Consider the following 26,923-nt stretch of genomic DNA (forward strand, 5'->3'; position numbering starts at 1 on the left):
ATGCACTGGATGATTGGGTAAAGGTAAACACGAAACGGGATTTTGACGGACTGTATGCTCTGGTTATCAAAGAGCAGCTATTCAGTAGTTTTTATCCCGGGTTGCACCAACACCTGTTAGCATGGGGGTGCACTAATGCATGGAAACTTGCAAAGGAAGCAGACCGATGGGAAGGGGCCCCAAGTTCTGATGAGGAATGGAAGAGTACTTCCAACAGTAGTGACTCAAGTAGCTTCCAGTCCAGTATGGGGGAAGAGGCTCAGAGTAGCCCAGCTAGGTCCCAGAGTAGTGAGAGGGGTGTAGGGGCTCACGTCCTGTCTCAGTGGAGTAGGAGTGAGTGAGTGACTTCGAGTCCCCAGAGACCCGAAACCCAGTCTCAGAACCTGGATGGTTTCTTCAGGGAACACCAGGTTGGGGGCCTAGGCTGTCCTGTGAGTCCATTTGAGGAGGATCACGTAGTGTATGGAGGACCTGGAGCGTCTGTAAATAGAGCCCCAGTGGTTCTGATGTCTGGCAGTACCGCTCCAGTAGGGAGGGTACAGAAGTCCAGCGAGAGGAGTGGCATGGGGCTGTGTTCCCCGGTGGAGGAGCCAGTGGGTCAGGGACCAGCCGAGAGGGCTGAGTCTCCTAGAGGTGACCATGGTGACCACACGTCTGTCCTGGGGGATCTTCGCGCACTGTCAGGTGGACAGGGGACGGGAGATCTGCGCCAGGCAGACTGTCACGCAACATATGAGGCATATGTTACTCTCGGGGGGATGGTGTGTAAGTCCCCAGAAGTCCTGGAGTGCCAGGCAAGTACTCAGCCATGGTTGGGAGGCCAGGTTCAGGATCAGCCTGACCTGAAGGGTAGGACGACTGTAACCAGTGTCCTGACCGGTTCTTCTTCCAGAGGTACCGCCCCAGTTGGTAGGGAGCAGGACTCTGGAAGGGGGTGCAGAGGGTGGGAGAGCCCACCTCTGACCCCGGTGCAACCTGAGGGGTTAAACCCTAGGTTGGGAGACCAGTTCCCAGGGAGAGGTCCTGAGCTGGTAGGTGAATGGCATTACGGGGTCGCCTCTCAGAGGAAGAGAGGGCGGAACCCCAGAAGAAGAGGTAGGGGGAGGAGAGCTTCGCCCGTGACTTTTGGTCAGCTTGAGGGTACTGACCCTAGGCTGGAGGATCAGTGGCAGTTTAGAACTGCCCTGATGAGGGGTAGAGTGGAGAATGGTTGCTATGTGCCAGGGGTTACCACCCCCCACTCTGTGGTTAGGCACGGACCAGTGGTATCTGGATGGCCTAGGGCCTGGTCCTGGCCGCGGACAGCTGAGGAGTACCAGTGGGGTAGCCCAGTTAGTCCGCCGAGTTTTTTCAGAGGGAACCACGTGAATTCAGAGTGGCGTAAAACCGGAGAGTGTCCCTGCCGTTGCGGGCCTGCGTCCGTGTTTTATCGCCCCAAGCAGGGAAGACCATCACGGTGCTGATTGGTCTACCCTGCGTTTTGGCTGGAAGGGGGTTGTGTTGGACTTGGCCCTTCTGGCAGGTTCACCCCTAAACTTTTTGCTTTTACTGGTGACCTGGTGGTAGTGATTTTTGGGTTTCTGCGCACTTTCCCTGTGTCCCAGAGTAAAGTGCGTGCGCACTCTGAGTGCATGTGGTGAGATAGGCCTGCCCTCCCATAGGAATGCATGGGGAATGTATATGTCCCTGGTAGTTCCTGATGCGTGGGGAGTGCAGGTGCGAGTTTGGTATGTGCGGACTCGTGTGATGAAATGCTGCGCGATGATGTGTGCGGTGTCCATGTAGCTAGTATGGAAGTGCCACTTCTAGACGCTGGCATAAATGTGCAGTGACTGCCTGTCGCGTGATTGGCTGGCTGAGGTCATGTGACGGGCTAGGGAATCCCCAGAGTCAGGAGGAGTCACCCAGTGGTGAATGGGGAGATCAGCAGCCAGATGGGTGGGAGGAGTACACCTAGGACCTGAATAGGGCTGGGCTTTTCCCACACAATGCTGGCTCCGCCCCCTGTGGTGCAACTAATGACCCTGGCCTGCTCTCTAAATAGGGAGAGGGGCTGAGCAAAACAAAGTGCTCAGGAACCAGTTGTAACTGGTTCGCCCCTTCCCTGCACCATGAGACAAAGGAAAGCTATGTATAAAAAGGGGCTCTGACCCCATGAATGTGGTTCTCTTGCTGATCCTAATTGGAGGGGGGCCTGCTGCTGCTGGGCGCCATGAGAGACCGCCACTGGGGACTGCCTCCCTGCCGGAGGGCCCTGTGAGCTGGCCCCTGGGCCAAGTCTTTGCCCCCCCCTGCATCTGAAGACTTCACCTGTACCTGCTTCAAGCGCCTGGGAAGCGCTGTATCCCTAGTGCTGGGGGAGTGTTCTGCTCCTACCTTGAAGAGCGCTTTGTTTTTGATCAGGAGGAGCGCTGTGTCCCTGGCCTGAGCTGACCTAGGGAGCCCTGTCGACGTTTGGCCTGCGGCACGATGAAGGCAGAGGAAATCCCGAGTTTGGGGATCCCCCGTGCTGCCGACCGGCGGGAGCTCACCCCGCTTATTGCACCCCACCGCGGGTGCCCACCCCGCTGGGGTAATTATTGTGGCTGTAAGCGGGTGCCTACCCCGCTGGATATTGTGGTTATTATTACGAGGGAGCCCATCCCTCTTACTGCCGGAAAAATCACCGCTGCAGCCCGGTCCGGGCTTAGATAGGAAGTCAGGCAGTTCTTGTGGTGACGTGGGCAGGGCTTGGCCCAGCGTGACGGGAGTTCCGGCCATCTGCCCGGGAGCGGAAGAAGCCAGCGGAGGACAGCGGAGCTCCCCTGGGGAAAGGAGAGTCCCGCGCTGCCCAACAACACGAGCAGGAGGCAGACGGGAGCCCACCCTGCGCTCCTGCAACCGCCGACCAGGTGAGGAGGGGCCCGGGGGGTGGGAGAGAGCCGAGGCATGTTTCCAGTGCCTGCCCCCCCCACGGGGATCCCAAGGAAGCTGCCGGTGCGCTCCCGCCGAGGAAGGGGCCATCAGTATTGTAAAGAGTCTCCCAAGTGGGACTCGAAACAACGAAGGGGGCAGTATTCCTCTCAAGCCCATAAGGGCTACCGCCAAAAGGGGCATATTCGTTTTAGAGCTCAGTGTGGCTCCAACGACGGGGCCAGCATTGTTTGCCCAGAGCGCGAGTATGCCACAATGTGGGGGACACGTTCTTTTCTACATTCTTCCCCCTAATTGGCGCATGTTGATTTCGGGAGCCAGTGCGCTCCAGTGGGTGAATATTTGTTTAGAGCCCCGAGGCTCCAACGTCTGTGGGCATTGTTCTTTCGAGTCCCTGAGCAGGACTCCAACGTACGGGGGCATATGTGTTCTGAGAGCCTACAAGGCACCCACGTTTGGCCCCATCATTTGGCTAGAGGCCGGAGAGGGTCCAACGCGTGGCATACACCATTCCAGAGCCCAGAGAGGGCTCCCAAAGGCACAGTGGTGCCCAAGCCTTTTCCCAGCTGCCCAGCCCTTAGTGGGCAGCTGCAACGCTCAGGTTGTGCCCTTGGCGCTTGGTGTGTTGCCTAGACTGCGTGCGCAGTCTTGCCCTGACTCTGCTGGACAGGGCGTCCTAGCCCCAACAAGGCCAGTTGGCCTAGGGACGGTCACAGGTGGTGACTCATGTGAGTTGGGCGCAATTGTGTTTTCCTGCACCTCTGAATGTGTTTTTATGCGTCATGTGCCTTGTTCTTACACCGCTGAATGTATGTTATGCATCATGTGTTTTCCTTCCCTACACCTCTGAATGTGTTGTGATGCATCATGTGTAATGTGCTTAGACCCCTACAGGTATTGTGATACTTAGGTGGTTGTTTTTCTCCTAGTACAGGTGGTGCTAGTGAGGTCCTGGTTCCCTGCGCAATATTTTCCTAAAGTGGTTAGGGTTGCGTAGGTGGTACTTACCTGGTACCAGTAGTTACTGGTTGTGTGCTACATGTGTTATTTGGTGCTACAGTGATTATATGTGCTATGTTCTAAAGTGATATTTCTACAACGTGCTAGTTCCAAAAGTGCTTATTCCTGACAGTGGTCCAGGTGGCCCTGTCTTGTACATATCCCCTGTAAATTCTGCCCGTGCCTATTGGCACATTGTAAAGTGTGTGTTTTTATCTAATGTGTTTTGGTATAATACAAAGGCTATTTTTATATAATACATTGTGTGGAGTTTCTTTTGTGGTGGGCCTTGGGTGTTGGTGCTGGGTGTGCGCGCAAACGCTTTACACATCGCCTCCGCGATAAGCCTGACTGCTCGTGCCAAGCTACCAAGGGGGTGAGCAGGGGTTATCTTTGGCGTGTAACTCCGCAGCCCTGACTAGAGTGGTGGTTTCTGCCTGGCTTTGGCGCAAGCCCTGGCCAACCAGAAATCCCATTTCTAACAGTCTTGATTTCATCAATTGAGAGCACGACCATTGGGAAATCTTGATGACAAATTCTTCCGTCCTCAGCTCTTAATCAGAGTTCACTTCTGCGGGATGTGCCGGGTGACGTGACAGGAAGTCGGCCGAGTTCTTGGCACCTGATCTGTATACAAGTTCAAGTTGATAGTGCTGAAGTTGTATCGCCCACCGCTCAATCCTGGGGGGGGGGGGGGGGGTGAGGGGCAGTCCCTTTGAAGAGCGGGAGTAGTGGTTGATGGTCCGTCACTACTCTGAATGGATGACCACTGACATATAAATGAAAGTCATTGCAGGCCCACTTAATGGCAAGTGCTTCTCGTTCGATTTGAGAATAGCGAGTTTCAGTTGCAGTCAGTGCTTTGCTAGCAAATGCCAGCGGAACCCAGATACCTGGCTCAGTCTCTTGAGTTAGCAAGGCTCCTAGACCTACCGGACTGGTATCCACTATCAGTTCTGTTGGCCGAGCTGTGTTGAAATATGCCATGGTTGTGCTCTCCAGCAATGCTGATTTCACCTTTTGGAACGCTTCCTGTTCCACCTGAGTCCATCGCCAGGCAGACTCTTTTTTTTGTCAGATTTCGCAGCGGTTCTGCAACCGTGGCAAGGTTCGGAATGAATCTCCCGCAGTAGGTCGCCATGCCCAAAAAGCTTCTGACTTCTGATGCAGTAGTGGGAGCAGAGGCAAGTTGAATCACCTGCGACTTTCTGGGGTCCACTTTCACTGCATCTTGACTGAACACATAACCGAAGAATTCGATGGTTCTTTTGAAGAATTGGCATTTTTCCTTGTGGAGAGTCACTCCATGCTCTGCCAGATGCTTTAGAGTTGCTCTGAGTCTACGGTGATGGTCTTCGATTGTTGCCAAATGTATTAAGATGTCATCACTGACGTTAATGACTCCCTGAAGTCCCGATTTCTTTCACAGCATTCTGGAATATTTCAAGTGCTGAAGATATCCCAAAATGTAGCCTCTTGTAGCATTGAAGCCCTAGATGCGTTAAAAATGTGGTAATATACCTGCTCTCTTTGGCTAGTTTCAGCTGGTGGTAACCAGCGTTTAAGTCTAATTTAGAAAACCACTACGACCCGTTGAGGTCAACCAGGATGTCGTCGACTGTAGGCGTCAGGTGTCTTTCTCTCCTGATCGCTTGATTAGGCATTCTCATATCAATGCAGATCCTGATCTTCCCTGGTTGCCTGGGCTTCTCGGCGATGACCATGGGAGACACCCATGGGGTTGGACCCGTCACTTTTTCTATTACACCCTGCTGCTCAAGCTTCAAAGTTGTTGTTCCACTAGTGGTCTTAGATGAAACGGTATTCTTCGATGCCGTAAGGCGACAGGTTTCACAGCTGTTTCGATGTGTAGTTTTAATTACTTTGGCCTCTGCAAGATGATCGGCTCCACATTTCACATAACGCTGCCGTCAGGGGAACGGCTCTTGGGCACTGAGACTACATTCTTCAATCCGCCGCCGTGAGGGGAACGGCTCTTGGGTGCAGAATAACTACATCTCCCATAAGGCCCTGCACAGCGCCGAGAATCGGCATCATCTGAGGGCGCCAAAAGCCCTCTTAATCAGCACGGGGCACACGCAGCGCGGGACGCGCTTCTAATTACTTTGGCCTCTGCAAGATGATCGGCTCCACATTTCACATAACGCTGCCGTGAGGGGAACGGCTCTTGGGCACTGAGACTACAATCTTCAATCCGCCGCCGTGAGGTTAACGGCTCTTGAGTGCAGAATAACTACATCTCCCATAAGGCCCTGCACAGCGCCGAGAATCGGCATCATCAGAGGGTGCCAAAAGCCCTCTTAATCAGCACGGGGCACACGCAGCGCGGGACGCGCGCCGGCGTGCCCGGGCCAAGGGCAGGCCCGTCTGCGCCCGTCGAAGCCCGAAGGAGTCTGGGCTGGGCCACCCCTCCAACAATTCCAGATGGGTAAGCGCAAACATCTGGGTAACTCTGATAAGTGGGGTTTAAAAGCTAAAATACCCAGAAAGTCACCATCTATAATTTCTTACCTAACCTCTGCTGTGGGTGCCTTGAATAAAGAAATAGCAAATGCGGAAAAGGAGCTAGGCTTGGACTCAAGCGAAGCACCTAGGGAAGGGATCGAGGTGACATCATTCTTGGCATCTGCCCCCATACCCCTGGACCCTGTGGTATTGATTAATGTCCCCAAATCAAAGACCGATGCTTTACCCTCTGTTTTGGCCGGTATAGATGGCATGCCTAGCCCTCAGAGCACTTATACTTTACCATGTGGTAAATTAGAAAGGGCTCCCCTCGAGGGGCCTACTGGAGTAAAACGTTCTCACAAAAAAACTATAAAGCGCACTAAGGGCTCTAAGAACAGCACCTCTAGGCCCTTCCAGGGAATTGATGAATCCATTCAACAGTCTTTGCGGTCCCTTATTGAGGATATTTTTAGCACAAGATTCGAATTAATGTTGACCACTATTGCTAAGAACATTATTGACACTATGAACTCTTGTGTGGCTGATTTAAAAAAGAAATGTGAACATTTAAATACTATTATGGACTCCCGTCTGAAAGAAAAATCGTATCCCATGGTTGACAATATTGATGTGTTTCCAGCAGCAACTGGTTTAGCTAATAGAGGGAACAACCAATCGAGTCACTTGCTGCCATCCTTGGGGCGGAGCGGTACCCTGAATCCAGGGGTCAGGATGGATGTCCCTCTTACTGTGAGCCAAAGGAATCCTAATGTTGCCCCCTGTACCGACACTACGCAACCTAGAGGGCCGCCTATAGCCATTAGGGGGAATTCTGAGCAGTATAAGAATTCTATATTTTATAACTACAATAGGATTGATCTCCCCCCAGAAGCTACTTCTTTGGTTGCCGTTCTTGTTGGGGTTCCTTCCCTAGAGCATCCGTAAAAAGAATCAACAAATGGTTTGTTGCGTAAAACAAAAAGTTGGTGTAACCATTATTGTTCTGGTTCCTCTAAGATCTCAGACCATATTATTATGGCTAGACGGGTGTCTTGGGTGGGTAATCATCCCCAAAAAATCGCTGGTGATTGTATAATAGTCAATTTTAATAATCCAGATATAGCGGACCGGTTGTTTTGGGATGCTACTGACCTAAATGGGGACGGCATAAGGGCCGTCCCGTTGGGTTATTTTTACCCACCAATAAGTACAGGTTATTTTTATAATAGGTCACAGGCCAACATTATTTCCCATTTGCTGCTGCACCGGTCTAGACCTGTAAGCAGTGTTTCTAGTCCTGCAAGTTTGTGTGGAGTTGGTGCCCTGTCTCCTTATATTATGGGTGTGCGGTCAGGTTCTAAGGAGGAGGGTTTACCATTGTCAAATAGATTTTATCCATTAAGCCAGCTGGAGTCAAATGATTGACTCCCAGTGATAGCGGTTAGTTCTTCTGTACCTAGCCTTAATGTCTTGGAGGGTATTGATACCGGGAGCGAAAATTGTCTATTTGTTATGCCTTGTATCAATTTGCCCAAGAAGTCACTGGCAACGCAAATCCAACCAAATGCAGAATTATTAGCTGGAACATTGCGGGCATAAGAAGTAAAAGAGATAACCCTCAGTGGCTAGAATTTATAAAAACTTTTGACATAATTGCCCTTCAGGAAACTTGGGATAGGGGGGATAATTTTTGGCTGGAGGGTTTTAACTCCTATTTCTTACCAGCTCGAGCAGTTCCAGCAGGAAGAGCAAAGGGTGGTCTTATGTTACTTCTGTCTCTGAATTTACTGGGATCTCTGAAAAGGATTGACATAGACTCCTTTAACTGTCTGGCAGTAGAAATATGTTCCCCACACTACCCCAAGATACTTCTTGTGAATTTTTATAATTCTGGGGAAAATGACTACAGGAACCAACACCTGAATATTTTGAAACTTTTTTTAGGAAATTACAGGGTAATGCAAACTACTGTATTATGATGTGCTTATGGGTGATTTTAACATACATCCTTGCCGCTCTCATTGTTGTATTGAAGATGATCTTGGTTATAATTTTGCAATAACCCCCCATTTTGAACACTCAGAGCGAGGGGAGGGCTTAGAGTCCCTCTTGGCTGAAGTTGACCTTTTTGAACCTGGTTTTGCCAACATTCTTGACCGGTGTCCTATATTTAAATCTATAGCCAGAGATACTATTATTGATTACATTTTTTTGTCTCCTGTGCTCTTAGGCAAAGTAGTCTTTTATAATGCCAGGGAATCGCCCTTTAGTGACCATAACCCTGTCATCTTGGAACTAGATAAAAGCTGCGGCCTATTAGCACCTGGTAGTAGGCACTTCGCACCCTGTTCCATAATTACTTGTGATCAGGGGAGAAGGCTCAGATGGTCCAAAGTTATGCTGGACATCTTCTTTACAGATTTGTGCGAGAAATACAAAGGGAATATTCTAATATGTGCTGACCCTTTGAGCACGAAAGATGCTATTTTTAGAGCCTTTGAGGGTATTTGCAATCAAATAGCTAGTGAATTAACAGTCAATTCTAAGCAGAGAGCGTCACATGGCTTAAAATGGTTTGATAGTAAATGCTCATGTGCTCATCGACTTTTAAATCTAGCATTGAAAAGCTCACCACGTGATAGGGTCTTAATTGCTGATTTACAGAAACAGTATAAGACGGTAATCAATAGCCGGAAAGCAGAGATTAAGGCTGAGGCATGGCACGCGCTGTTATCAGTAGATGTACTCAGGGATAGTTCAAAATTTTGGGTAATTATCAATACCTATTTTTTCTCAGGCATGGATAATGAGATTCAGGAATGTAACATCACAGAGGCTCAATGGTTGTCCCATTTTAAAGCAATATATGCTTCCATAGGGACTCAAGACTTGTTTCTTAGTTCATCACCTTCTCAAGTCCGAGTCCCATTTGTGTTCCTTGAAGGGGAAGTGGAGAAAGCAATACGGGAGACTATCAGTGATAAGGCCCCTGGCCCTGTTCCTGCAGATCTCTACAAAAGCGAACCTAAATTTTGGGCAAAGATCTTGGTTAATGTTTTTAATGCCTCTGGCACCTCAGGGTTCCCTGCATCATGGTCTCGATCGATTATCATTCCGATCTTTAAGAAGGGCCAGAGAGGGGACCCGCGGTGTTATAGACCAATATCCCTGATTGATTCTTCTGTGAAGATTTTAGGAAAAATAATTTTAACTAAAATTTCGGATTGGGCCACCAAGAAGAATATTATTTCTGTTTAACAATATGGGTTCAGAAAAGGTAGACGCACCATCGACCAGTGTCTTAATATGTCTTTACTAATTAGCAAATATACTGTGGCAAAAGAAGGCTGTTTAAGGATGGCATTTATGGACCTATCCTCAGCGTTTGACCTGGTTAACAGGTCAAAGCTGTGGAACATTTTGTTGGATAAAGGTCTTGATCCATCTTTAGTGTATTTCCTGGCTGATCTCCATCAAGATCTTACTGCCTCGGTCAGGATCTCACAGGATGGTAAATGCTCAAGCTCATTCAGATCAGCCCGTGAAGTCCATCAAGGGTGTATCCTGGCGCCGGCACTCTTTACTTTGTATATTAATGACCTAGACAGATCCCTTTTGACAGCGTCTTTGGATATTCCGCGTGTAGGAGACCGTCCTTCTAGCACGTACGGCGGTGGGTCTCCAGCGGCTCTTAGATGCCTTTGGGGCCCACATGCCGTCGCTGGACCTGGTAGTAAGTCCCACATTTTGTCTTCTGGTCGCAGAGCAAGAAACCCTATTCCTTTTATTGCAATGGGCTGGAAGTGACTTTGGTCTCTTCCTTCACCTACTTAGGGTTTGTTTTTGATGAGAAGTTTTCTTGCATACCCCAACAGAAAATTAAAAAGAATTCTATTACTCGATCTGCCCTAGGACTAATGGGGTTCGCAAAGCGTCTGGGGGCTAGACCGATTTAGAGTATATTGAAAATATATAGTGCAAAGTGTGTAGCGATTGCGGCCTATGGTTCCTCTATATGGGACTTTAAAGAACAGCCTGGTATTCAAAAAGCCGAAAACAAATTTTTACACAGTCTCCTATCAGTTCCACAATCAACGCCAGTTTTTTCGATAGGAACTGGGGATCGGTTATATTTCGGACACTTTGAGCTTAGCTCCGTTGCTCTGCTGGCTCAAAACATGGATTAATCCTGAATTGACTTTGAATCATGAGATCCTACGAGACTGTGTTCATTTAGACAAGTCTAACAAGATTAAGTGGTTGTCTTATATTAAAAGTATGTTAACCAAACTGGGGCGGCCAGAGCTATTTGAAGCTCCTGAAAAGATTCGGAGGGAGGATGTGCGGTGGGTGAAAACAAATTTTAAGAATGTCTGCAGAAAGGGAAGAACTAGAGTTGCATAAACCCTCAGTCAGGGCCCATTTTTTAACAAAAACGAACACCTGTATCGAACCATATCTGGTAATAGTAAATAAGCCCTTCCATCGTTGGCTTTTAACTAGGTTTCGTTTTAATTTGGTTCCTTTTTTATTAGGTGATTTCCAGGAGTGGTGTAATCCCAAGAATGCGGTTCCTTGTCATTGTGATAATTTTTCTTCCCAGAATACACTCCATTTTATGATGTTTTGTCCTCTTTATACTGATATCCGTAAGAAGTATATAATTCCCATTCTGAGAGGAAGGGCTTTCCTGTAGGTTAGGCCAGCATTACTCTATCTCCAGACATTGAACACTCCATGGGATATTTTTAATATTGCGTGCTTTTTGGTTGCTGCTATGAGGATTAAGAAAAACAGATATCTGCCACTTGATTATTGTTTCGACTCTTAAATGATGTCATGTAATTTTATAGGTCCTTGATTTTAGTAATAATGATTTTCATATGAAGGATTGTTTTTAGGAGGCCCATAATGTGTCAAGATTCTAGAGGTCATCCTAAAACTATGAGTTTGTCTTATATGCACGTAGCACCTTAAATAACGTTTTTATTGTATATAGAGAAGCTCTTGGCACCCTATATGGTTGTCTGGAATGAAATTTCTGTAGTTTGCCCCGTATGGATGATATCTTTTTAGCATTTTGCACTTTATAAAAAACGTTGCACTTTAAGATGTATTATAGGGAGAGAAAATTGAAGTTTCGTATTTTAATATGTTTGCCTTTTTGCACTTTGAAATTTTATCTTGAGGACTAACGTGCTATTTTAATTTATTAGCTTTTTTAACTGCATTTTGCACTTTATACAAAATTTGTACTGTATGCTCAGCAAAGCTCTAGCACTACAAGACGGATTATAGGAAAAGACACTTGTAGTTTTGCATTTCTTGTATTTTTGAATCTTGCCCATTAAGTTCCTTTTTCACATGGATTGTTATGAGCTGCCTACCTAGCTGATATTAGGATGGCTTCTTTTTAAAATGAATTGTAGTATTGAATAAAATGTTTACTTTTATGACATTAAGTTGTCGAATAAAGCATTCATGATGACTTGTACAGAAATTTTTTCTTTCACAGGAAGCGGAGTCTGGCTTCCGTACGTGAGGATTTTGACTTTGGATTGCATGAGCACTGGCCTTGGATTTAGTTTTTTGTAGTGTTGACACCCCATGACATTCACTGATGCCCCTGTATCAATGAGGGCTGTTACAGGTGACCCGGCTATCTCAATGGCACACGTCGGTTGTGGACGAAGTCTTTGCTTGAGGTCATTTACGAAGGAAATGAGGTGACATTCCTCTTCGCCATCTGAGGATGAGTCCTCTAGATATTGTCATCGGTGTCTTTGAATCTTTGAAGTGACAGGTTCTTCCAGTGTGAGGTGCCTCACTGTTCTGGATGGTGGTTTCCACCCTCGGATCCCTCTGTACCGCGTTCCTCCTCGACATACACTCGCAAAATGGTTGGGAATGCCACATTTTGTGCGGGTTTTTCCCCTCGCTGGGCAGTTGTCTTGGGGGTGCTCCTTCTTCCCACTGTATCCGCGCTGTGGTTGTTGTGGATTCCTATTGGGCCACCTTCCTTGCCCACTGCGAGTCGTCGCGCGAACAGCGTCCACTCGTGCCGTCTTGACGGTCACCGCTTGTTCGGTTGTTGAGTTGAGTGCAGCTTCCATGGCGCCCGTACTTCTTTTACCTGGTCATCCTCGGTGCATGTGCTTGCTAACTCGCTGAGACGTGCGTGAAACGTGTCCACGGACTCCCCCTCCCTCTGACGAGCTTGTCGGAGTTTGAATTAAAACTTTCATAATCAGGATTAAGTCGAGGGTCAAAATGGGCATTTAAAGCTCTGACAGCTGCGTCGTAGTTCGTCTGTGGTCCCGTGTTCAGTAGATGTGCAAACAACTTGTAGATTTTGTCCCCCGCGAAGTGCAACAGAAGTGATCTTTTTACAGCTCCATCTGTTTCCCTGGTGGCTATAAAATAGTTGTCGAGACGGCCGATCCACACTTTCCACCTGGGTGATGCAGTTGCAGAGTCAATCAATTCACTAAATGGGGGAAGTGCGCGGACTTGTGAATGCAGGTGGGAAGGTGTAGCTGCAGGGGCAACTGGCTGTTGTGCTGCTGCTGCCTGGTCAACCATGGTTGGTGGTTACCTTGCGGTCTTTTCTGGTGTGGTTTTATTCTGGTGTAGTCACTGTGTGATTTTGGATGCTGCTGCCAGTGTTTTTTGCCACTTTCCAGCTTTTTTAGGCGCTTCCGCCACTGTTTATAGGTCATTCCTCTGCTCTGGGGACTTGCATTTGTCAGTGTTTGATGGTGTGCTATGCCCAACATTTATTTGCAGTGTGTACTGTCTCTTTTTGTATTCTGGGGCTTGCCTTTGCTTGTGTTTGTTTGGTCACTGCCTCATTTAGACTTTGTGCCACGTGGTAGCAGCTGTGTTGATCTCTCAGAGTGCTGACGATGCGCTCGTGTTTTCTTTTCTGCTTGTTAGGCCTGGAGACAGCAGGGGGCCAATGCGCATGCGTGCGCTGTTCTTAACGACGCGCGCTCGACCGGGCTTTGACTCGGAAGCATCCAACGTGTCATATGCTATGCAAGCAGGTTCTGGGGTCTCCGCTTGCGAACACTCACTGGCAGAGTAGATGACGCGGTCAGCCTGGTGTGCTTTCGTCCTTCACACTCAGCATGAATCCTCCATCGAGTGCAGACGCGTCGACCGCGCTGTGCAGCGCCGGGGATTTCCTCTTCCTGGCAGACCGGCTTCAGTCGTGGGCATTTCTTATTGTTGTGGGAATGTGCCATCCCACCTTCGTCGCCAGTGTCGTGGGCACAGGTAGGCCCCACCTGAAATCGCAGTATGTTGTTGCGCGCCGCAGGGCTGCTAATAAAGGGACACGACACTCATAGCTGATGGTAGCAGCTGGAAGGTCACAAGTGACCCTGGCTTCTTTATTTATGGTCTCTGGCCACGCCTGGCCAGAGAGTGCTACAATGTGTGGTGGTGCTTCCGGAAAGGAGGGCACTGGGAGAAACTAGACCGCTACAATATTCACCATTCCTTGCCTGGAAAGATAAGTGACTCTCCTGCATGGTACAAAGACTCTTTCATTTTTATTACAATTTTCCATGTTTATTTTTATTTTTACATTTCCGCGCCGTGCGAATATCAACATGGCGGTTATAGACTCCCATGTATTATTATTATTTGACATTTTGGAGTGATTTATTATCTCGGAAGGGGTGACAAACAAATTCACATATATACGGACGGTGCTTGGAGTTGGAAGTCAATACTGACCAATACTTTTGATGCATGCTCCAAGATGGCCGACTACAACCTACAGTACATGGCAGCCATTTGCCATTCCATACCTGGCAAGACGATGTATTTTCCCCCTTGACACAAAAGATTCTTTACTAATTATTATTACATTTTCCTGTTCATCTTTATATTTACACGCCGTGTGAATGTCAACATGGCTGTTATAGACTCTCATATATTATCTCTGGACATTTTGGAGCGCTTTATTATTTTTATTATTTTGGAAGATTTACATACATATGCACACTGCTTGGAGTGGAAAGTCAATACTGTTTAATACTGTTGACACATGCTCCAAGATGGCTGACTGTAACCTATGGTACATGATATTCATATGCTCTAAGACGAGTAACTTCCGTTTTTGGATTATGTCACAGTAAGCGCCGTACAGAACTTTAAGGACCCGAAAAATCAGTGTGAGGCTCGTTGCAGTCCGTTACCTTTTTGGAAGCCACTAGCAGTGCTATACGGAAGAGCGGTCCACACCAATTGCAGTAAGTACGCAGCTATTTCGCCCTGCTGATAACCTTGAATTGGGCACACAGTTGAGATAATCAAACTCAATATATCCAATTTACATAGGATTGCTTTAATTGAAGCATCCCAGCAACATTGTGAAATGTGCTTTTTTAAATGTTTGCGCTACTCTCCTTTGTTCATCTTCCTTTAAATATATTTTAGTTTTTGAATTGATTGTTTCTTTGTTTTTTCTTTGACATATGTTCCAACTCGATTTTTTACATGCAACACATTGCTGGTGCGCCGCATTCTGCAACATAAATACCTTTCCCCGTCGGCGAACTAGGGTCCTACAGTTTAACCAACTAGGTGTACACCAGACCCATATGATCACGCTCCAGTCGGTAGCATACTTACAAGGCTTGAGCTAGACATTTCTGTTCATGTTCAGTAAAAGAGCTGACGCCACATTTTCACAAAATCTACTTGCAACATTAACATAGCGCTTGTCTTCGCCATATGTAAGTGTAGGATGAAGACTGGATCCCAGATGGTCTCTCTATAGGGGCTAGCTTGCTCACATGCTATTTATATATTGTGGTTTGCACTTAAAAAGGGCCAATCCCTCATAAACATTATTTAAAACATTTGGTGATAATTCTCCCTCTCTTTATCACAGGTGTTGGACGCGGAGCTTTTTTTCTACACTCTTCAATATATCGACAAGGAAGAAGGAATAAGCTTGAATATGTTGATCTATGATACATAGTGTTAACAAATCGTACTTTACCAAACATTGGTTTTCTAAACTTTCACGATTGTTTCCACAAACCTTTGGCTCATTGGGTATGTACTATCAGTAAATTTTGACTGTATATACTTCCCCTCTCTTCTAGTACACATTCATTTTTTTAAACTTATTTATTTTCCCACCTTATCTCTATCAGATGGATACTGTTACAGATACATATTAATCTTTTCCCATCTGCATATAAACAGACCTACAATATTCTCTTTTGTCAATAAAGAAGGATATCTTTCATTTTTCTGGTGGTACGTATCCACTATTAGTGCCTTGTATCCTGCAAATATATAGAATAATGGCATACTCTCCTTCTGTCTTGGTTCTTTCTATTTTCTATTCACTCTGTTGGACTGGCACGTTCTATACCTTTTGCTCACTATCATTAACAGAGATTTCTTGTGATACAGACACTGAAGTAGTAACACGTAGCAAGATAGGCTAATCTCACTTGGTGTGGTTTTCAGTTGTTCAACAAATCCTCATCTAAATTTGATGTTTTTAACATTTTATGCTATTACACATATCATTTGCTGTGTGTTGATCTCTGAGGAAACCACCTATTGCTATTTGGTCTCCTTCATCCAAATTGTACAGAATGTGTAACATCTAACAACAACAGTAGATGATAAGGTGCTTTTGTTTCTCTCCCGTACCAACATAATGGCACATAAGATATATATGTGGGGCCCCCCCTTCTTTGAATATTATATGTTGTTGTGTATTCCTTTTGATACAGGAACTTTATGTATATGTATTTATTAATTTGTCCGATCTTGTTACTGTTGTTTAGTTCAATGTCTTGTTAGTTTATATATATATATATATATATATATATATATATATCCAAGAAAGAAGTGACTCAAACAGATAGATTCACCAAAGAACAAAAATATATTTCCACTACAACGTTTCAGCTTCCGCCTTCCTCAGGTAGTACAAGATGGTTTGCTCTGTGGCTGCACAGATGACAGCTGAATTTTCAAAAAGCATCATGAGTGAAGATTCCATTTGGAATGTGGAATCAATGCAGTCCAGAGAGCTCTTGAGATATGCAGTAATCAGGTTGTGTTGTCAGTAATGTTCAGTCCATCTGGATGCAGTGATTTTAAACGGTACATCCAGAAGTTTTCCCTGGAGTCCAGTAGTTCTTCCTTTGAAACATGTTCCACGGGGAAAATCTTCAAATCTGATAGTGAATGATCCACAAGGTTAAAATGATTGGCTACAGGCTGGTCAATTTTCTTATTAATTATTGCAGATTTGTGGTTCCTGAATCGTGTACGGAGGTCATTCACTGTTTGGCCTACATATTGCTTTTTACAGCTTTGCCGTTGGCACTGAATCACATAAATAATGCATGTTGAGCGACATGTAAGATGCTGCCTTATTGCATAGGTCCTTCTCGTAACAGAACTAGTTGCAGATGATGTTTGTAAAAGATATTCACACGTGATGCACCTTTTAGAGTCACAGCAATGAACCCCTGCATTTGTTACAGCTTGCTTGAGTTCAGCTCTCACAATAAGAGATCGTAAATTTGGAGCTCTGCGGTAAGCAATGACTGGTGGTTTTGGAAAAACCTTTTGCAATTTTTCACAAGTGGACAGTAAGGGAAATGTTTTTTGCATTATATTTCTGTAGTTAGGAGCTGATGGATGATAGTCCACTACAAATGGAGTTCTGTCACTTTTGTTTCTGCCGTTGGTATTCGAAATAAGTGCTTCTCTGGGTATCTGCAAAGACTTGTCAATTTGTTGCTGTATGATATGCAGAGGATAGCCTCGCCTTTTAAATAATGTAGCAAGCTCCTGTAGATGGTCTTTACAGGTTTCCTCATTGCTGCAGATGCGTCTTATTCTGAGTGCTTGGCTGTAGATGATGCTCAGTTTAGTGTGGTGTGGGTGACATGAAGTCCAGTTTAGATACAAATGAGCATCTGTAGGCTTGTGGTACAGATCAGTTGTAATTTTGTGTTCATGAATGGTGAGTAGCACATCCAGAAAAGGGAGATGAGGATTCTGTTTAGTATTGCTGCTGGTAAATTTGATGGTAGGATGGATATTGTTGATATAAGCTGTAAATTGTTCCAATGTTCTACTTCCTGAATTCCATATTATAAATATGTCATCAATGTATCGTAGCCATACCAGTGGTTTGATGCTAGAAGTAGCAAGTATACAGTTCTCTAGTTTGCCCATGAAGATATTTGCATAGGATGGAGCCATCCGAGTACCCATGGAAGTCCCTTGTATCTGCAGATAGTGTTTTCCATTGAATGTAAAATTGTTGGATTTAAGGATAACTCTTGCAAAGTTGGTAAGCACATTTGTTGATGGCTTTTTCACAGTTCTTTTATTAAGAGCTTCAGATAATGCCATAAGCCCATCCTCATGTGGTATATTGGTGTATAATGATGTAACATCAAATGTAGCCAGAAGAGTATCATCATCAAATGTGTAGGTTTGGTTTAATTTTTCAATAATCTGAAGGAAGTGACTGGTATCTTTAACAAATGATGGAAGTTCCTGTACAATGGGCTGGAGGTGCAGGTCGACAAATAAAGATAGTCTCTCAGTGGCTGTGTCATTGCCAGAGATGATGGGACGGCCAGGATTGTTCATTTTGTGAATTTTGGGAAGCATATAAAATCTCCCAGGTCTTGGTTTGGGATGAACAAGTATATCTGCTGTTGTTTCATCAATGAGGTTTAAGCTCCTGTATCTTACAACCATGTTCTTAATTTCTTTGTTCAAGTCTTCTGTGGGATCAGTTTCTAAAGGTTTGTAAGTGTTGGTATCCATTAGTTGTCTCATTCCCTCCTCAATATAATCACTTACTTTCATGGCAACCACTGCACCACCTTTGTCTGCCGGTTTTATAATGACATCCATTCTCTGTTGAAGGAGGTGGAGAGCTTTTCTTTCTTCTCGGGTGATGTTATCAAAAATCCTTTTAGGTGTTGATTCCTTGATGAGTTTCTTGATGGATAAAATGTATGTATCAAGGACAGGATTTCTACCACATTGAGGAGTCCATGATTTGGGATGGCGGAACTTCTTAAATGGATCTGGATGGTAGCTTGGCAGATCAACATTAGAATTATTGTAAAAGTATTCTGCAAGTCTGCATCTTCTCTCAAAGGTTTTTAGGTCTCTCATCATGTTGGCAGTATTATGGTCCTTCGGTACAGGACAGAAATAGAGGCCTTTGCTCAAGAGGTTCAATTCGCCTGGTGATAGGAGCCCTCCAGTTAAGTCAATAACTGGGTCGGATGTCTGCAAGGATTGTAGCTGACTGGTGCTATGCAGCCTTTTTTGTCTTATAAATCTTCTATTCTTTTTATGCTGTTTACTCACAGGGCTTTCACTGACAAGAAAATCTCCCAAAACAGAATGATTTATGAAGTGGTGAGTTGGAAGAGGAGGTATATGAAATCTTAACATATCTCTTTTTAGTTTTGCAGATTTAATTTCAATAGCTTTCCTGGCAGTCATCTTTTTTACTACTGCAATCCTCTGTAGTATGTGTGCCACTTCAGAGTCACTTTTTGTGTTCTTTAAAAGTTCCAGTTCTTTTTGTAGCTTGGCTTTAAGCATCTGCATTTTTTGAATGGTTACTTTAATAGATACCAATAGTAGGGCCATTGATGAATTATGCAGTAAAATATTCCATGTAGCGGACCATTCACAACTAGTTAGTTTAAAAGGAGGCTTAGACTTAACCTCCAACCCCATAGGATAGATGTTAAGTTTTTTATAGATTTGTAAATGTGCTATTGTAAATTGGCACTTACTGATTTTCTCCTGGATGAACAGCGCATATCTAGGATGTAGATTTGTTCTTGACATGGTGGTTGCTTCTGGCTTGAGTATCGGATCCAGGAAGGATACAGGTTTGTAATCCCAAAAACAGTATACTTGAAGATGAAGGATCACAAGAAAACAACAGCCAGCCAGGGCAAAAATCTGGATCCCAAAGGATACAATGAGTCACAAAGAAATAAAATATCCAAGAAAGAAGTGACTCAAACAGATAGATTCACCAAAGAACAAAAATATATTTCCACTACAACGTTTCAGCTTCCGCCTTCCTCAGGTAGTACAAGATGGTTTGCTCTGTGGCTGCACAGATGACAGCTGAATTTTCAAAAAGCATCATGAGTGAAGATTCCATTTGGAATGTGGAATCAATGCAGTCCAGAGAGCTCTTGAGATATGCAGTAATCAGGTTGTGTTGTCAGTAATGTTCAGTCCATCTGGATGCAGTGATTTTAAACGGTACATCCAGAAGTTTTCCCTGGAGTCCAGTAGTTCTTCCTTTGAAACATGTTCCACGGGGAAAATCTTCAAATCTGATAGTGAATGATCCACAAGGTTAAAATGATTGGCTACAGGCTGGTCAATTTTCTTATTAATTATTGCAGATTTGTGGTTCCTGAATCGTGTACGGAGGTCATTCACTGTTTGGCCTACATATTGCTTTTTACAGCTTAAACTAGAGAACTGTATACTTGCTACTTCTAGCATCAAACCACTGGTATGGCTACGATACATTGATGACATATTTATAATATGGAATTCAGGAAGTAGAACATTGGAACAATTTACAGCTTATATCAACAATATCCATCCTACCATCAAATTTACCAGCAGCAATACTAAACAGAATCCTCATCTCCCTTTTCTGGATGTGCTACTCACCATTCATGAACACAAAATTACAACTGATCTGTACCACAAGCCTACAGATGCTCATTTGTATCTAAACTGGACTTCATGTCACCCACACCACACTAAACTGAGCATCATCTACAGCCAAGCACTCAGAATAAGACGCATCTGCAGCAATGAGGAAACCTGTAAAGACCATCTACAGGAGCTTGCTACATTATTTAAAAGGCGAGGCTATCCTCTGCATATCATACAGCAACAAATTGACAAGTCTTTGCAGATACCCAGAGAAGCACTTATTTCGAATACCAACGGCAGAAACAAAAGTGACAGAACTCCATTTGTAGTGGACTATCATCCATCAGCTCCTAACTACAGAAATATAATGCAAAAAACATTTCCCTTACTGTCCACTTGTGAAAAATTGCAAAAGGTTTTTCCAAAACCACCAGTCATTGCTTACCGCAGAGCTCCAAATTTACGATCTCTTATTGTGAGAGCTGAACTCAAGCAAGCTGTAACAAATGCAGGGGTTCATTGCTGTGACTCTAAAAGGTGCATCACGTGTGAATATCTTTTACAAACATCATCTGCAACTAGTTCTGTTACGAGAAGGACCTATGCAATAAGGCAGCATCTTACATGTCGCTCAACATGCATTATTTATGTGATTCAGTGCCAACGGCAAAGCTGTAAAAAGCAATATGTAGGCCAAACAGTGAATGACCTCCGTACACGATTCAGGAACCACAAATCTGCAATAATTAATAAGAAAATTGACCAGCCTGTAGCCAATCATTTTAACCTTGTGGATCATTCACTATCAGATTTGAAGATTTTCCCCGTGGAACATGTTTCAAAGGAAGAACTACTGGACTCCAGGGAAAACTTCTGGATGTACCGTTTAAAATCACTGCATCCAGATGGACTGAACATTACTGACAACACAACCTGATTACTGCATATCTCAAGAGCTCTCTGGACTGCATTGATTCCACATTCCAAATGGAATCTTCACTCATGATGCTTTTTGAAAATTCAGCTGTCATCTGTGCAGCCACAGAGCAAACCATCTTGTACTACCTGAGGAAGGCGGAAGCTGAAACGTTGTAGTGGAAATATATTTTTGTTCTTTGGTGAATCTATCTGTTTGAGTCACTTCTTTCTTGGATATTTTATTTCTTTGTGACTCATTGTATCCTTTGGGATCCAGATTTTTGCCCTGGCTGGCTGTTGTTTTCTTGTGATCCTTCATCTTCAAGTATATATATATATATATATATATATATATATATATAGATAGATATATATCTACATCCATTAAAATTAACAAGGTTAGCCCCAATGAGAGGCACCACAGGTACGTACAAATCTTCGATATTTTATTGCTGGCAGCAACTTGCAGGCAAAGACAACTGGCGGTTTCATAAAAAAGTACAGCCACAGCCAGACGCGTTTCGGGAACAGCGTACTCTTCTTCAATGGCATTAGTCCCCTTCACACCAAACCGCATTTCCTGCGCACATTTATTCCCAAAAACCTGCCCCAGTGGGCGGGGTCAATCCCATGGCCTTCTGGTACTGGTAGTGCAGGAATGATAACTTCATGTGAGTTCGTTTGGTGTGCAGTCCATGAAAGAATAATGACCTCAGTGGGTCGATGGCAATCACCATGCTTCGAGTGCCGTGAAGACCAGCTGCCAACTCGAACGCAACCTCCCGTTGAAAGGTTGCCCTAGAGTGAAGACACCAGTCATGTGGAGTTTAAAACCTTTAATCGAGGACCTCAGGATAACAATCTTCCCCTTCCAAATCACTCTTCAAAACCCAACGCGTTTCAAACAGCTGGTGTCCTTGATCACGGGCTAAAGGAAAGGAGCAGCGGCAGGTATCATGCAGAGCACCTGATAATGACACAAAGTCCCACCCTGTGGGCGTGTGCTGAACCAGCATACTGGAACTTGTAGTTCTGCACATTATGAGGGGCATGACAGCACCCACTGGGGGAAGAATTGTGCAGAACTACAAGTTCCATTATGCTGGTTCAGCACATGCCCAAGGGGCAGGACTTTGTGTCATTATTTAAAACAATGATTTTATTTAATTTTCACTTGATTTTCCTGTTTAAAGGAATCTTTAGTGTAATATTAAATGCTATTTACCAATTTAAATAAGTAATGTTATTAGAATACTTCTTGAAGATTCACTATTGTATTCTGCTGTTTTAGTTTTATACCAGTTTCCTTTATTTCCACGAGCCTCTGGTGTGCTGACTATCCAAATCCTGTTTTATAGCTTTAAACCAGCCGCAGAGGTAAAATTAGATCTTGTCTTTCTGACTCCTACGTTTCCAGCGCTGCCTCCTTTGAAATCTTTAGCTCTTGAAGTGGTTTTAGAATCACAAGTTTGGCTAGTGCATTCAACATCCAGTTTTTCTCCTGCTCAGAGGCCTAGCACCCTCATATGTTGTGGGCATTTTCATTAAAAAGGGCAGGCTTTTTACAAAAGTGCCAAATTCGCAATTTCATTGCAAATCGTGAAATCCTGGAGGGTCTGACTTGTTCAAACTAGAGTACCGTTTCATTAATTTATGTGTAAGGCAAATTACTAACATGGACATTGACTACACTGACAGAAGGGTACATCATGAGCATATTAAAGAACTGCTGGATACTGATGAATGAGGACTTACATGGTGGGGGGTGGCAAGCTGATGCTTTAACAGGCCAATTCAAATTCTCCACATGATGATAATTCTTGAATAGTATTTACACGTCTAGATATCTAGTTTAAGTCTAGATGCAGAGAAGGCCCTCAGTTGTATAGCATGGCAATATCCATAGCCAATGATGAAACAAATGAACTTTTGGGATTGATTTCTGGTGTAAGTGCTATATGCAAAGGGGCACTTTGTTTGGAGTTTTAATGTGAATGGGGAACAAAACAAGGACGCCCCTTAACCCTCTTACTTTTTAATAAGACAGTTGAATTTTTTTTCTGAGCCATTATGAATGTAATAGACGTATAGTGGGTTGTATTATTTCATAAACTAATGTAAAGTAATCTTATATACTGGTAAAATGCCTCTTTTAGTTAAAAGTCCCTAAAATTTGCTTCCAGCAGTTTTAAACTTAGTTAACAACTTTTCTGAGTTTTGTGATTCTGATGTTAATTGGACAGCATAAAATAACAAATATGAATGATAAATGATTGCAACATTGTATCAATGAAGGAGGTTTGGAAGTGATGAAAAACTCAGGGGCATATGTACAAGCCCCTATCGCCACGGGAATGTCACTTTTTGTGACGTTCCCGTGGCGATAGGGGCCTTGCCTGATGTACAAGACAGCATTAAGCCACTTCACGTAAGGCACCCTTTCACGCTATGGTTAGCGTGAAAGGGGCATGCAGTGGGTGTTGTGGTGGGGGTTTCACCGCAACACCCATTGTATTTGATGCTGCCCCCTATGTACAAGGGTGGCGAACATAGGAGGGAGCTCCAAAATTAAGACAAGGAAAACCCTGGTCTAAAGTTGGCGCAATGAGGAGAAATGCATTATTTCTCCTTGTGTTTGCTTTTTCCATATGCGCTGCCTTGTGCAGCACACATGAAAAAGCAAAATGCCATGGTTTGTTTATGTACAGCAAGGTGCCCCTTCCTGTACATAAACCTTTAGAAAAAATACAATTCTGTCACTTTCATGTGTGCTGAATAAAGCAAATTGGTTAAAAACCATACACCTGATAAAACAAATGTTAACAGTATCTGGTGAAAGCACTTCAATACATCATCACTGAGTATTAATGAGGTAGGGCACGCATTGCGATCCACTATGATTCACAGATATCACAGGGATGGTGGCCTGACACAATGTCTGTTACTGATTTTAATTAAATCAATCATTTTAAAAAAATGCACCCAATTTTACTTAGAGGAAATAATAAAGTGTTTAAAAAATGAAAAGTTTAACAAACATTTCAAAGAGTTGGCAACTTGCATATGCTAGAAAATGCTTTTGTTAACATTCACAAAGGAGAAGGGGGAGGCCAAAGTGTGAATGGGTTATTACCACTAGCTCTGTGTAGTCAGGGTTACTACTGCCTTATTGTATTCAATAGTATATACATGATTTCTGATTGGATTTTACTGGGAAAACATTAATACATCCCATGCAGAATCAGTATTTGAAATGAACACCCTACACACGCCCCTTCTAATACTGATTCGGTATTTAGTTGCAAACCACAATTGCTTTTGCATCAAAAATTATGTTTGCGACAAATCAAAAGTCCTTTTTAGGTCTCGCCTGGCGTTAGCAGCGAGCATGCGTTGCTCTCGCCATGCGAGGGCCTTTTGGAATCGATACGGATTCCAAGCTAGATGTGCACGCGGACGGACAGAAGATGTGAACGAGTAGGACTGGATGCTTCACTGGTGGCGTGACACTCTGGGGACTTTTTTTTTGTGGCTCGGCAAACTGTATTTTTCAAAATTTGATGCTTTTAATAAGCAGCACGCCATGCTGCGCTGCTTACTAAAAGCCTCAAATATTGAAAAAAAAAAGTCGCTGGCAGTGCCTTGGCACCTCTTTTCTTTGCTTCAGGCGCTGCCATTTTTTTCCTTGTTGGCGCAACTTCCAGTTCCAGCAGCAACGACACCGGATTCAGCTCCAACTCAGATTACTGATCCAGAAGCAGTTTCAGCTAGGGCACGTCTGATGTCACACTAAACCATAAACAAGGCCCAATCTCAATTTGAGGACGTATCGCAGGAGCGTGGAGGCTACCCACTGATGAATCTCTGGATGCACATGTGCTCTGGGAGTGGTACTTAATCTGGAAACGTTTGGAACAACATTCACAAGTAATTAAAAACTTACAAAATGCACTCTATTGATGAAGATTAAATCCCAGAAACACTAGTTTTGAAATTTCAAGCACTCGCTGTGCCAACAATGGCAATCACTTTATATGTACGAGTAAACGTAAGACTGTTATTACGCTTTGTATATACCATAATGCACCTTTGAGAGACGTGCTCCACTCCGCTCCTTTTATGATGTTACAAGCCAGATTTTGCAGATTGTCAATGTTCTCAGTCAGTCAGTCCTACAGTCATGCGGACTACATTAAAGGCCATGGTAATTATGGGTGTTTAGGTTATTCTCCATCCCAGGCACTTTAACACATGACCCGTGTCCCCTGTTCAGGCCCTTATTTTGGCAGAATGCAATATTGCGTCAGTTATAATAAACCTTGTAAAGAAGTCTCCATTGATATTGGATTTGATCTAGTTCAGTTTCATGTTTTGATAGGACTCCACTTCCCTTGCCCTCAGTGAAATCTACCCTCATCACGCTGCACTGTGTCCAAGATGCGGACGCTCAAGGGTTTCTTTTTCCTTATGACGAAGTCAAATCTACAAATTGTGAGTTTTGTATGGGAATAGTGGAGAGATTGCGTTGTGTCCACTCAGCTTTTCATCCTTCTGAGGTCGATACAATGAGTACCATTGAGTTGGGTAACAGTAATAAAACATCTCATATTCAGCGCCAAGATACCTTTGAGTGAACGTGCGCTTTACCAATGCACGTTATGTTATGTTAGTGTGTCGGACCATGCACTTCAGTGTGACCCCGTGACATGTTAGTTGGGTCTGCTTTCACAAGGAAGGTGATGGGAAGTTAAACATAAAGTGAACAAGTGCACTCTGATTTTGTTGTGTACATTGGAGACGAACGTGTAAAAGACCAAATGATAAAACAAAGTTAGACTGGCGTATACTGGTTATTGATCCATTCTGGGGTGGCGCGGAGTGCGATGGCATTCTCGTGCTACGAAATTTATAACTGGCTCATGCTCAGTCATCGTCGATATGTCATTGGATCACTTGTTTGATGAATTTTGTGCTGCTTATTTTTAAGTTGGTTGGATCTTGCATAGTGCGACGGTTGGACACAATTCGTGACTGAACTATACTGGTTTTGACTAGAGATCGAGTTAGTAATCCCACTGTCGTATCTGAGCTCTAACACCTTCCGGTTTCATGCATGAGTAGCTCAAAAGCCATCCTTTTTGCTTTGCATTTTGGGATTTGTAGTTCAGTCGATCCTAGTAAACCAGGACTACAAATCACAGAATATAAAACAAAAGCTTGCGTGGACGCCACTCTGATGCATGGACGCGGGAAAACTTTTATAGAGATGGTCGTGAAGCATGCCCCGGCCTGTGAGAACGAGATGACTGATGACTCGGATACACAGGAGAGTTCAGCTAGGGGTGGAGGCAATATCCGTGAGACGAGACTACCCGCAGATGCTCGTGGTCCGAGGAGATTCCGTTTGAAAGTTGCTAAACTGATATACAGCTGTAGAGTCAGTACCCCCATATTTACTGTGTTGGCGTGCCCCTTGGCTGGAGGAACAGCGAGATAGGAGCTAGTGATAGTGCCTCGCGCCAGGACTTACCTTTCATCTGTTCCTCGCCCTCCTAGAGGCCGTGCACGCTCTGTGGGGTGTGAAGAGCAGTTTCCTAATCTCCGTGAAACAGATTCGCGCCTTTTGAACATGGCGCAGAAAACCGAGCTTTGGATCTAAGAAACAAAATCGAAGCCACCTGTCACCTCTATTTGCTAAAACAAAGTAATGCGTATATTTTCATGAGTAAAAATTAATTGTTTAGAAATGATCTTTGTTGGCTAGTTTGCGTAGCTTGGGAATTGGACATAAGATTTCAATACACATATTTAGAAATTGACAGAAAAAACTGAATGCAGCGGCATTATTTTAATTTGAGAAGCCTTTTTTTGCTTCCACTAATCTCCTGAAGTAAATATGAATTAT

The sequence above is a fragment of the Triturus cristatus genome, chromosome 11 (genome assembly GCF_964204655.1).
Source record: "Triturus cristatus chromosome 11, aTriCri1.1, whole genome shotgun sequence".
NCBI classification, from domain to species: domain Eukaryota; kingdom Metazoa; phylum Chordata; class Amphibia; order Caudata; family Salamandridae; genus Triturus; species Triturus cristatus.